The 12832-nt window shown below is 45.1% G+C and overlaps 1 protein-coding gene across 1 annotated transcript in view; it reads right to left on the bottom strand.

The window, feature by feature from the left end:
* MDGA2 (MAM domain containing glycosylphosphatidylinositol anchor 2) overlaps positions 1 to 12832 on the bottom strand; it is a 392310-nt gene that overhangs the window by 134323 nt on the left and 245155 nt on the right. The gene's annotated exons all lie outside the window — the stretch shown is intronic.

The raw sequence follows: 12832 nt of genomic DNA, 5'->3' as shown, positions 1-12832 counted from the left end.
CGCACAGTGACTATATATTGGAAGACTGTGCAGTGCTACTATATTTATGAGGCAGTGTGCTCAGCTGCTTGAAGTGGTTAAAACAAGATTTAACAGCCCCAGCTATGGCACTTATTTGCCTCCCTGTACATCTCTGAATGTCAATATGCCGTACCAGTGTACATCAGCACCTTTGGACCACCAGTCGCAGCTAGTACTTTTATCACTGCAAGTTATGTCTTTCCTTTTTATCAGTATTTGGCACTAAAACCCCTTTTTTATAACCGACTGGCTGCTGATTTTATCCAGCTCATAATGGCTGCACAACGAGGAAGAATCGTGCCAATTCAGAAATCAGCTCAGAATTCAAGACCTGAACCTGAAATGCAGTTGGCATCTATCACAGGAGGTTTATCGAAGTGTTATTTTTTCCATAGAGATTTGCATTAACAAATCTGGAAGAAATACCTGAACAACTGTTTCCAGCAGGATTTAGACAGCCCTTTGGAGCAGGAATACCTGGCACCACTTGTGATGCCCAAGGACCCATCCTTCCTCCCCTCCGCAGTCTTGCAAGAGCGAGACTTTCTCATTACCCCCAACACCTCTCCAAATTATGAGCCATGGTGCTGAATCACCAGCCCTCGGCAGCGAGAAGAGAGCTTGCTGCGGAAGAGACGCTGCTGTGCAAGGTGCTTGATCAGGACAGAAATGCTGCAGAATCCCTGGCAGAGGCATCAGTGTTTGCACAACAGGCATCCCAGTGAGCTTCCACCATCGGTCCCATCAGAGGTGGCCCCTCCATTTAGGTGACAGAGTTTGATAATTACAAAGCACCGTGAGCTCCGCCGGCCTGATGAGAACTGTTTTGCCATGTCCAATTACCGTTCCCATCTCATCATACCTATATTGGGTTTATAGCCAATCTCTTACTCCTCTCTTAGCACAACACAAACGAAAGCTCCATCTCTGAAGCCACCTGCGATCTCCAGATCACACGTGGTGCCTTCGGTGCCGCAGACCCTCGCTTAGAAGGAGAGGAAGAGCTGTCGTGTGGATATGGAAAATATATGGAAAAACGTGATTTAAGCACTGCCTGCCCTCTCTTTTCTTTTGTGCCTTCTGAAAATTCAGCTGCCCTTACAGGTCTTCTGTTCTGACTCATGCAGAAAGATGCTTTCTGTTTTAAAACAGTCCCTCCTAGGAGCATTACCTATCCACACTGTCCTGCCCTCAACCACTTTGCTTCAATGCCAGGACTTACAAAATACAGCTTGCACTGCAACTCCTGTCTGCAGGAAAAAATAATCAAAGGCTATTTTCAGGCCTCCAGAGGTGGAAACGGCAGACTTGTACCACTGAGAAGCAGTTCCAGTTTCCCCTGGGATCTACCCCATGTATACGGACCTGAAAAGCCTGCTAGGAATCAGAGTTTAAATCAGGGACTTTCATAGGTACCAAAATGCTGTTTTCAGCTGTTTTGAAGACTTTAATAGCTTCTTCTGAATCTGGTGAGACATGCAAAAGTGGAAATAACTTTTTTCCACAGGAGAGCAAAGGAAAAATTATTTTATACTTTAAAAAAAGAAGGAAAAAAAAAAGAAAAAGAAAAAGGAGAAAGACTGCTTAATAAAACATTCCCAATATTAATAAAACATTCGTATTTTTCACTTATGCCCATGTGTGCCATTGCAGGTCCTGAGCACAGGCCAGTGCCCAGGAGACCTGGATCAACTGGAGAGAGCCCAGAGGAGAATCACCCCATGAAGATGCTTAAAAGCCCCCGTCTGAGGAAGGGCTGCAGGACATGAGATGGTCCACCCCAGCGAAGGGAGGGTGGTACAAAGCCCTGACCACAGTCTTACCAGAGCTCAGAGAAAAAATACAGAGGGAAAAGGGTGCTGAAGGTGGCGAGGGATGAGACAGAAGGAGCAGATGTGTGCTGCTCTGTGGTTCTCCAAGATATTCTGATTGCATTTCTCCACCAGCGTGTGCCCTTCCCTCTCCCTCATTTCTACACCCCATGCTTTCGCTGTGAAGAGCTTGTGCTTGACCTGCATCAGTCAGGTGCTTGTGGTGGGACTCCTCTACCTTCTCTCCCAAAAGTGAGCACATCTAATAGATACCAAACGGCCACTTTCTAAAGCAATACTCCATGAAAACACAGACAAAACTGGGAAAAAGATATTGTTCCAAGACGGAAAATACAGTTTAAAGAGGAAGGTTTGAAAGCATACTGCGCTGCCCCCCTGCAGGAAGGAGCATTCTTCTGAACATTTTTTCCAGCTCATCTGGCTTGTGGCTTCTCAGCTTAGTTCAAATAATATGCAGCTCTGGATCAGTAAAAAAACCCATTTAGTTTGTCCCTTCCCCCCCGGGCAGTGGATCTGCTTCCCGCTGTGCATGTGCGTCGATCAAAGCATGTCCCAGTTGGTTCAGATGCTGCAGGCTCCCTCGAAGCTCTCCTCTCACTCCCTGCCCCTCCAGCACCTCCAGCTGCCCCAGGGAAGCACAACCTCCTCCCATCTCAGGGATTCACTGACCGTGAGAACTGTGAGGCCAAGACCGTGGGATCACAGCCCTCAAACAAAATACCTGTTGTCAGGAGGGAGAAGGTCTGTGATCTGCTACGTACCCGCCTACAGCGCTATCGACACTTCTGCTTTCAACCCCATGGTCCAGATGGGTCCAGGACATGAGTCTTCCCTTTGGTGGTTGTCCGTGTAGACCTACTTCTAGACATGTTGTGCTGGCAGCCTGTTCCAGACTCCATCCTTTCCAGACTGTCATCAGAGCAACAGGTCTGGACTATAAAATCACGCCCTGTCTTGGCCTCAGAAATCACCCACTTTCTGGCTGTAACTTCTCATCTCAAGCACTGAACCAAGAGTGGTCTTGGGCAAATGCTGCCTATGAAGGCAACACATGACAGAAGAGACAAAAAATGAGAGAGGAGGCAGCAAAACCAGCTTTGTGTGTGGAGGCTGACCCAACCCTTCACTTGAAACAGGGATGGGAGACAAACTGAGGAGCTGTTCCCCAGATATCCTCAACTTTCTTCTGGGTTAAGGAAGTCCTTCACCCAGCTCGTCAAAGGAGGAGTAAACAGACAAATTTAGTGTGTGCATGGGGTGGATTTAGAGAGGAAGAGTGGCAGAGATGTTTGGGTGCAAGTAGGGGCTCAGGAAGACTTGCAGCCACACTGCGGGGATGAAGGAAGGCACCAGCCCTGAGCTCCAGCTGTGGGAGCCTGGCAGCTGCAAGAAACAGCACCTCAGACTAAGAGGCAGGGGAAACACAGAAATTTGTACACTCAGAGAAAACTATGATTCATATAAGGAAGAAACCAGGAAAGAATATACCCTGCTTCTCACAGTCAGATGTAGCTTCTGGAGGCATTTGAGAGGAAGGAGAGTGAATGGCACAGGACATGCATGTTTGGGGGGGAAAAAAGTAGTAATAAAAAGAAGATGCATGCCAAAAAGGTCCTGTGCAACTGTGAGCAAGTAATTTACCCTCTCTTTAGCTCAGTTTTCCTTCTGAAAAATAGAGATAACAGTACTGCAAAAACTGCACACTGCCAAGATAAGGACCATAGCCTACGAGGTCTGCAGGCATGCCGATAAGATAGGCTGTATCAGTACCCCAGATGGAAAGATACCTTAAAATACCCTGACTCATCTTCTCCTGTGGCATTTTGCAACACAACCAGTCTCTGTCACATTGTAAGCCAGCCAATATATTATTATGGTTTACTGCATTTATTAATGTTCTGGATACTGGAAACAGAGAAAGAGAAAGGAGGGACAAGGCCATCTATTAAAACAAGTCATTTCATGGGCAATGTCATAAATAAAAAGCCTGGCTGAAGCTTTCATGTATCACATTTGACTGACAGTGCCCAAGACGGTGAGCTCCCACAAAGTGTTTCTCTACCCCCACCGCAGCGGCTATGGGCACGGGTCCCACTTAACTCAGATGATGAGTTTCTGCTGTCTCATTAGAAGAAGGACAGCACTGAATCTTTGCTCAGGGAGGAGTTTTGGTAGGGTTTCCCTTTTTTCACTCCCTATTTATTTTCACAAACTCACAGGTACTTAATTATCTCTGATATGTCTATTCTGATGTCAAATTAGCTTAAATTAGCTACAAGGTCAAAAAATATCAGGGGGTGTGGGGGTTTGCAACACGCCAACTGACAGGAACAGACAGCCTGATCACGTATGACTTGTTTTCATAAGCAATAAAACTAAAAAAAAAAAAAACAAAACACAAAAGAAACTCAAATCAATGCAATGCCCACAGAGAAATCAGGAAGATAGGGGGTGTGTAGTGTGTGCAGAGAGGGGGAAAGCTAGAGAATCGAGAAGAAAATGATAATTCAGAGTTTTTCTTCCTTTACTATGATCCAAGATGTAGGGAGGCCCCAGCACCAGGCGGCTGAGCCTGCCGTGGAGGAGGGTCCGGGGAATTCTGCTTGAGCAAGGGTGTAGAAACTTAGAATGACAGCATCATTTAGGTTGGAAAAGACCTTTAAGATCATTGAGTCCAACCATTAACCCAACACTGCCAAGTCCACCACCAAGTCCCTAAGCGTCACATCTACGCATCTTTTAAACAGCCCCAGGGATGGTGACTCCACCAGTTCCCCAGGCAGCCTGTTCCAGTGCCTGCCATCCCTTTCTGTGAAGAAATTTTTCCCAATAACCAATCCAAACCTCCCCTGGTGCAACTTGAAGCTGTTTCCTGTCGTTCTATCACTTGTTAGTAGAAGCAAGGATGCCTGAGCAAGGGTGCAGAAGCAAAGATGAATGAGCAAAGGTGGGTGAACAAGGGTGCACAAGCTAAAGTGCATAAGCAAAGGTGCTGCCATTGGGGTGAGCAGAGGGGGGGGTGCCAGTCAAGCAAGCAGAAGCACCAAGTAATCAGGGTGCTGCCAGCTGTGCCAGGGTGCTATTGGCCGTTGTTGGGGCATTGCCAGCTGTGCCAGGGTGTTGCCAGTTATGTTGGGGTGCTGCTGGCTGTGTTGGGGCATCACCAGCTGTGCCAAGGTGCCACCAGCTGTGCCAGTCTCCCTGTCCCAGCGGGTGCTGCTGTGGCACAAGCCGAGTCTCGGAGGGGCTCAGCTCCCCTCGTTGAGGCATCAGCATGTCTCCTGCAGCACCAGCTAGAAAGCTTGCTGCAAATAAAGGCCAATTCTGTCGCTGCTTGTGCAGAATAATATATTAGTTAAACCCTATATTTGAAACAACAAAATTACCTTATTCATGCAGCAAGTGACTTAAAAAATAAGTTAATACTCTTAGCAGTTCAATCTGTTTCCTGAAGCGGAGGGTTATCAATTGAAAAACAAAAGTGTTAGTAACACTAAAGTAGCACCTACTTTAAGAACACATACTGTTATCCTTTGAAATTGGCAGAGGCACACGCAGAAGAGGGTTCCTGTTGATATATGTCCACTCCTGGCTCTTAAGTAAAATGGTCTGAGACAACCTTTGCCTCTGAAAGTCGCTGACTCACCAGAAGGTCAGATGGCAGAAGGTATCACTGTATTCTTGTCCTTTTTATTTTATTTTTGTTCAACTGCTCCTTAGGCAGACGTGTCTGGGAAACCAGACTAGATCCTTCTGCCTGTTCTCCTCTGGTAGTTCTACTGTAATTCCATTGATTCAGCACAGTCACTGTGTCTACAGGAGAATGGGGACAGGACCAAAGTAGCTATTTCAAAGAAAATGCATGAGCCTAATATGTTTATTTGCTGGTATTCTGGGTAGGTCCATTCTAGTTCCACAATGTCTGGGTAGACATTCTGGTTCTGGTCTACTCTAGATCTTTGAAATCCTGATGGGTCAAGTTATTGTCCCTATTTTGAACCTCTGGATAGCTTAATTAATTCCCAAAGAGGCAATGGCAGAGGCAAGAATCTGCTTACACAGAAATCAAGGGGCAGAAGATGACCAGAGTGAGAGGACAAGGAGGCCCTAGAAGTGGTGACCCCATGGTAGGCTTGGGAGGGGACAGCACAACTCCTGAGCTCTTTACCAGGGATTACAGGTGGCACAGGTGAAGTAGGGGCTACTGTCGCTCTGTATTTCCTCAGGTGCCTTGGACAGGCAAAAAGGAAAGCCACAGCCCTCAAGCAGTGAGTGCCAATCCTAGCAGTGATGGAGAGCCTGCGGGCTTGGGAGGAGCTGTGGGCTAGTGTGATCAGTCTGCTTAAAACAGACTAATGGTAATAACTAGTAATTATAGGATAGAGCAGAGCAAAGGAGTGTTTGAGCTGCATATCAAGAAATAATCCGTAGTGGAGATTACTCAGAGATAATCTCCCAAAAGAAGTGTTGGAAGTCACATTGTTCAAGTAATTTAAAACGAGCCTGGATAGGGAATATTGAAGAATCTGCACTGTTCTGGCTGGGAGATAGAGGTGAAATTATTTGCGTATCCTCCTTCTCTAATATTTATGAATTTGAAGGTCTGAATCTCTCGTATTAATCATCCTCTGCCAGAGACATGGATTTTGGTCCCTGTTCATGATTCATACTCCTTATGTGATGGAGGGACTTTTTAAGGCAGGGCAGACTAAGCTGTCATATAGGAAGCCAAGCTGGTATATAAAATGTATTTAAGGAAGATCATTTAGCCTTTGAAGGGCAGCAAGCGATAATTATTCAGGTTCTGTAGACATTTCTGTAAACAGAGACTAAAACTGCTCAGTGTGCCCCTAACATGAGGTTCTTCTAGGAGGGAGCATATGCTGAAAGGGTCTCCTGAGGTGAGAAAAGAGCCTCGGGGGAGACTGCTGATCCAGCAAAATGGTTGGAAAAGCAGCTGAAGTCAAGAGAATTTACTTTAACCTTTCCATGGCCTTTCATCACTATGAAAGATCCATCTAGTCGTGTGGAAGGTAAATCGAGCGACCTGTAAGGAAATCAAGTCTTGATTTCACGGTCGCTTTCTGTTCTCATTGCTCCAGTTCCCTGCGTGCCATCCTGCCCGTATGCAAAGAAGAGAAGGCACCACAGCTCATGTTTTCTTAGGCACAAGCCACTTCTGATTGCAAGTGAAGACATGAACATCAACCACCAATTTCCTGAGATCTGCTTAGACAGTAGAATAATTCCAGAATCAGTTCTTGTGCCTCTATGTACTTTTAATACCTTAAAACACCACCTTACTCTGCAGTCAGACTCTGAAGAGGCACATTTTAAACCCAGAACATACACAGCCAGCAGCAAATTAGCCAAATTAGCTTTCAGTGATCTCGCAGGAGTCATGCTGCGGAGCTCCATGAGCCATATGCAATGTGAGATGATGAGCTGACTCCACAGCCCTCCGGAGAAGAATAAAGAGACTCCACAATACGTGGTCGCTAAAGAGGGTGTCTGCTTCCAGAAACCCAGCAGAAGGAAATCCGCGGTGGATGAACACATCCTGGAGAAATCAGATGTCCTGGGGGAACCAGGGGCTGGGGAGGGAAGGAGCTGCAGAGCAGGAGATGGCCCGTCCTCCCCGCAGGAGCAGGCAACCGAGCAGCTCGGCCAGCCCCGCTGCAAGCTGCGTGACGGGAAGGGACGGCGGCTCCCAGGGATAGAATTAAAAAGAAAAATCTCTGCACATTAAGTACTAAAATAGAACTATAAAAGAAAAGCTTTTTAACAAAATCTGGCATTTATCTGTCCCTTCTGTTCACCTATTCCTTTCAAACATAAACTCCAAAGATAATGGCTCACAAAAATAATCAATTTACTGCAATAATGAAACGTCTGTCTATTTTCCGGCATGTCTCAGGGTTGCCCATGAACAATCACTCTGGACAGTGCTTAAGGTTTACAAATATCTTAATTGGACCACTAATTATCTCACAAAAAGCACTTTTTCATTATGCAAAGAGACAGTACTGTGATTTTAATAAACATTTAGAACTAAAATGAAGGTCTCTTTTATGCCTCATCAAAGGAGGAACAAGATGACCAGAGGACACATACTTCACAAACAGATCAAGGCCACACGTCCAAACACATCAGCCTGGACGTTTAATTAATTCATTATTTAATAGATAGCTGATTAGCTTAACAGGGAAGCGCTCTTACCATACTGCAGGGAGGATACACAGCCTCATATATACTAGTTCTTCAGGAATTTTTCTGCCTGTCTGTGGCAGCACTTATGGAAAACCAAATTTATTTGTCGACATGACTAGCCTTGGAGGTACAACAGGAGACCTGGAGGCCACCAGCCTGCCCGGTGTTCATGCCCAAAGTCCATGTCCCCCTCTGGGATCTGCCTACCCCAGGGTACCTGGGGTGGTACACGCTCAGCACATCTTCAGGTTCACCCAGAGAAGAAGAATTTGGTTGACATATTTGCCATGTAGGGTATCTAGCTGTGCTCACACTGGGTGGGAGTGAAACAGTAGAAAGGACTCTCTTGGGAAAAGAAGGGTCACCATCACCCTCCAGCCCAAGAGTATCAGCGCTCTCCTCCATCCAGCCTGTCTAGTAGCAATTCAGAGCAGTGCAGCCAGAGAATAAAGTAAAATAACCCACCTGAAACAACAAGTCACTTTACTGCACAACGCTACCTCTGGGGGAAAGATGAAAAAAGAATCAGCCAGAAGTGACAGATGTGACATCTCTTACTGTACTGATACTGATTTTAGGGGGAAAAAAGACAGTGTTAAGAACCTGTACTGAACAGAGCAGACCATACATCACCTAAAGCCTTATTCTTTCTGCTTTGAATACAATATTTAAAGCAGAGAAAAAGATCGCTTACAAAGACTAACACACTCTCCTGATCCACCTCTCTTTTCGGCTTATCACAAACCTATTTTACTGAGGTTTTTTTGTTGCTGTTTTAACATTTTCTGCCTTCAGATTCCCCATGACATGCACACACACACACAGAAGAGCCATCCTGTCTTTCAGTAACATTTGCCCAGGTTGGTGTTATGGATGACAGGGCTTTTATAGGGCAAATATTCAACATTTGAGTCTTTATTTCCACTATTGAGCAACCTACCTCATGAAGATGTGGGTGGGGGAGGCTGCTAGGGGATTACTTCAGGTCCATTTATAGAAGATACTCAGGACATAAATCTACACCTTTCCTTCTGAAAGTACAAAATGACAAGGGAAAACCATTCCTGCTAAACAAGCGTAATGCCAAGTATGCCAAGAGGTTGGCATGTCCCTTGCACAGCCACACGTCCCTTTCCAATCTGCCGGAGGGACAGAGGAGACCTAACTGTCTCCCTCCTTCCTTACAAGGTGACACAGCCCCTCCTGCCTCACTTGGTGACTCCAGGAGGAACCTCATGTAGGTCAGGAACAGAGAATTCTCCCCAAAACCAGCAAACAGACACACAGCGCGATATTAATGTATGCGTGCAAGTCCTGGCATTTGGAAAACGTGTTTGTGCCTAGGCCTTATGTTCATAATTACCACAGCAGTAATGAATCCCAATGAATCAGTAATGACCTTCAAAAGCACACTGAAACTATTTCAGCTTCCACTTAATCGGGTAATGAAGTCATACAATTAGGCAGAACTTCTTTTAAGATGCTAAATAAGGCTGATCCCAAACACTGTTTTTTCTTCCCCCTTTCTGATTTTCTTGAGTGTTACGGGACAGTAGATTTAAGAGCTGACATAATTCATCACTGCCTGGAGAAACTGTGACAAGCTTATAGGTACGGCCATCTAATGGATGTTTCCAATAAATCCCATCAATTTCCCAAATGATTCCCCAGCAAGTACAGATAATATAGTGGTTGCTGTCTGCCAGATGGGCAATGCATGACTGCACAAGCGTCACTGTCCACCTCACCCTGGCACGCAGGTAGCAAAGTTTGCATGCAACTACCATCCATCATGCCAAACTCGACTCTTACCCTATGATAATCCTCTTGGTTCTTTACCTGTAAGATGTGCATTAATAAGCTTGAAGAACATGTTTCTTTCAGCCAAGAGACAGGCTGTTCCCTTGTCCATGAATCTGTTGGTGTTTCTATCCTTGCAGTCTCCATAGGATAATGGAGGGAGCTCAGGAGCTCTCTAGTCTAAGCCCCAGCTCAAAGCATGGCCAGATGCGAGGTCAGACCAGGCTGCTCAGGGCTTTATCAGGTCTTCACAACCTCCTGGGATGGAGATGCCACAACATCTCCATTTCCCACTCGGACATCCTCATGGAGAAAAAGTTGATCCTTGTATCCAGTCTGAACTTCTCATTTCAACTCATGCCCATTGCCCCTCACCTTCCCAGTACACACTGCTGCAAAAAGCCTGGCTCCATCCTCTTGATACATCCCCTGTCCCCAGGGGACAGCTGCTGTTAGGTGTCCCAGGGCTGTCTCTTCTCCAGGCTGGACAAGTCCCCTTCCTCCAGCTGCTCTTGACCATATTCACACCCTCTGCTGGACACACCCCACCTTGTTGAAGCTTCTCCTGCATTGGGGGTCCAAAACTAGACACGGTATCCATCAGCCTCCATCACTGCCAGGGCACACTGCTGCTCGTCTCACTCCTGCCTCCTGGGACCCTGCAGAGCTGCACCCTGGCCAGGCAGTCCCAGCCTGTACCACTGCAAGGGAACAACCCTCCACAACTACCTCCCCGAGCTCTGTGCATTGCTCCAGCACGGACATTCTGAAGATAACCAGAAGTCCACAAAATTGTGCAAAATCATTTCAAGAGTTAGCAAACAGTAGAAGTAAATACCTCTGGTTATACTTACAAAATTTAGCAAAAAGAAGCAAAATATTCAAGGATCCCTGAACAATAACACAAATAGCAAATAATAAAATAAGAACTAAGCTAAATAAAATTAGTGTTTTCCTCCTGTCTCTAAATGTTTGTGTATGTGTGCATTATGTTTCAGGGTGGGACACAGCAAAGGTGAACTGTGTAAATGCTGACTGCTCGTTCACTTATACACACACAAATTTTGACTCTATCAGTGAACACAACTCTGCATCTCATTTTCCAAACACACCTTATGCCCAGTCCACCTTTCCAAACTATGCTTCACCAGCTTGGCTATAAAGATGCTACAAAAGACTGTGCTGAAGGCTTTACTAAACTCGATGCAACAACTTTGCTTTCCATCCCCCTGCCCACAGAGACAGTCTTTTCATCACAGCAGGCAAGCAGGTTGGGTCAGGCACAGTTTGCTTCTGATAATCCATGCTGATTGTTTCCAGTCACCTCCTGGTCCTTCACATGGATTGACATGACTTCTAGGTGAACATGCTCCCTGGCCTTCCCAGGGACTGAGGTGAGGCTGACTGGCCTGCACTCCCCTGCATCTCCTTCTTGAAAGATGGGATAAAATTTCCAGTCTTTGTTGGATCTCCTTAGGTCACCACGACATTTCAAAAGTAATAAAGTGGCCTTGAAGTGACACTGGTCAGTCACTTTCTGTCCAGTCAGATACCACCTATCCAGTCCCATGGGGGTTCTACATGTCCATTTTGCTTAAGTGGCCCCTAACCCAATCACATGGCTTTACTTCCCAGGCTCCTATCCAAACCACAGGTCAGTCCTGTCTCAGCTCCCTGCTGTACACAATATTCTTCATGAAACCCTTTAAGTGGGCAAACCTTCCAGAATCCTGTCAGAAGTGATGTGGCACTCAAGAGGGATCCATGGGACCAGTATCCTATTGAAGATGGAAGGCAGGCTCATGTATTAAAATCTAAACAATAATTTATCAAGAAAGTTGAAAGAGAGACAGTTTAGATGTGACATGTACTGGCGAAGTATTATGATGTAAAATTTGGAGAACAGAACTGTGGATATACTCTTTGAGGCAAAAGTGTGCATTTAATCTTTTTGAAAAAGTAGAAAGTATATACTTGAATGTGTTTGGTAAAAATGGGTCAGAAGTTGTCTATTAAACATTTTCCTTCCATGCTATGAAAAGGTTTTCCAGTGTGTTCTTTGTTGTCTTACTTCTAATGGCATGCACCGCATGCTTTATCCCAGTGAATAACCACCACAGTCTGAGGAACAGCACAGCAACACTTCATATAAAAGACAGGATGGATAGTAGATATAATAGACTCTATTTGCCTCTTCATTTTAACATGAAATAATGTTCTGAAAACAGAAATGCATTTTTTTTTTATCCTTCTCTGTAGAAGTCAATCAGCAACAACTCTTTTTTTTTTTGGTTGCAACTAAATTTTGCAAGAAAAAAATTCTGCATTCGGAATATTTTCTAGTTAATTTTCTTAACATGGACTACCTCAGTTATTAAAGTCAACTCTGTGGGGAAAAGTCTATGAAATCCACGGGTTACAAACCAGCTATTAGCAACGAGAAAGAAAAGCAGGCACGTTACATATTCCTACGCTATAGTACAAGATATTTATTATCAGTCAAAGTAACAGCCAAGGCTCTAGCTCATCAAAGAGAGAGATATTTCAATCACTGATCTGGAAACATACGTAATAGATACCTTAAACTTTTTCCCTACTGGGAATAAGATGATTCACCAACATGCAATGCGTAATCTTTAAGAATAAGGAGCTCCTTCCTCCATACTTGGCACTGACTGATCAATTAGAGTAGCTGGATGGATTCAGTGGTTGACATCACACCCTCCTGTTTCTCCTTGTACTTTCCTACCAGCTATTTTTTCATGACTCTGGATGCCTTGAAGTCCTAAATAGAGGCCAAAGTCCTTTTATAGAAGCATTAATTTTTCTGACAGTAAAGAGGACACGTCTGGGTAAACCAGATACTAGCATGTTCTTGGGAGAGTGCATCACATGCCACTATTCAGGTTTCTGTACTTTAATCAAAGCAGCTCAGGTCCTGATCTAGGGTCTGTTTAGATATCTTCATG

Source organism: Strix aluco, chromosome 4 (genome assembly GCF_031877795.1).
Source record: "Strix aluco isolate bStrAlu1 chromosome 4, bStrAlu1.hap1, whole genome shotgun sequence".
In the NCBI taxonomy this organism is placed as follows: Eukaryota; Metazoa; Chordata; class Aves; order Strigiformes; family Strigidae; genus Strix; species Strix aluco.
The sequence above is the reverse complement of the archived record's forward strand: the minus strand, read 5'-3'. Positions and strand labels throughout refer to the sequence as shown.